Source organism: Sinocyclocheilus grahami, unplaced genomic scaffold, assembly GCF_001515645.1.
Source record: "Sinocyclocheilus grahami isolate Dianchi unplaced genomic scaffold, SAMN03320097.WGS_v1.1 scaffold1135.1, whole genome shotgun sequence".
Classification (NCBI taxonomy): Eukaryota; Metazoa; Chordata; class Actinopteri; order Cypriniformes; family Cyprinidae; genus Sinocyclocheilus; species Sinocyclocheilus grahami.
Window position 1 is genome coordinate 47,391 of NW_015506314.1, and position 642 is coordinate 48,032.

General features: G+C 42.8%; 1 protein-coding gene across 1 annotated transcript in view; it reads right to left on the reverse strand.

The window, feature by feature from the left end:
- hook2 (hook microtubule-tethering protein 2) overlaps positions 1-642 on the reverse strand; it is a 22,610-nt gene that overhangs the window by 1,016 nt on the left and 20,952 nt on the right. The window lies entirely within an intron of this gene.

The following is a 642-nucleotide window of genomic DNA, read 5'->3' on the forward strand; positions in this document are numbered from 1 at the left end:
TCTCGTGTCTAGTGATTTAAACTAACAACAAACACGGAGATCCAATCTGAACGATGAAGAACCATGAAGGGTTAAAGCAACTCAACTATTAAACTAGTTGAAGCCATTTGAAAAAAAAAAAGTGCAACATTTTTAATAAGCAGTATGTAAACCCAAACGACATCCTGACCGAGGTAACGCGTGTAAAATGGAAGCTGACAAATGAATCTCGACTCTCAGAAACACGTGATCAGGTGTGGGACGCTCAAACATCACAGTCGGGACAGAAACTGTGGTACTGTGAGTTTAATTCATCATCGTCAATCTTCATCAGGTGACATTCAAGTAGCAAACATGTCGAGTACAAAATATCAACAAGGTGAACGAGATCGGTGTAATGCCACAGACTAAATCAAAACGACTCAAAAAGAACCAGAATCCAACAAACGAGCAAATACGGCACACGGGATGAAACTCGAGCTGGAAACAAAGAGCTGAAGGAGAAGAACAGACAAAGAGTGAATGGCAGTGACGGCCGTCTCCACAGGAAGCAGTTCAGTCTATTTGACCAGCGGTCTGGTCTTATCGTCGTCTCCACACTGATGCGCTTTATACTTTTTCACTTCTGCCATGTATTTAGTCCAGGCGTCTCCTTTCCCAGCC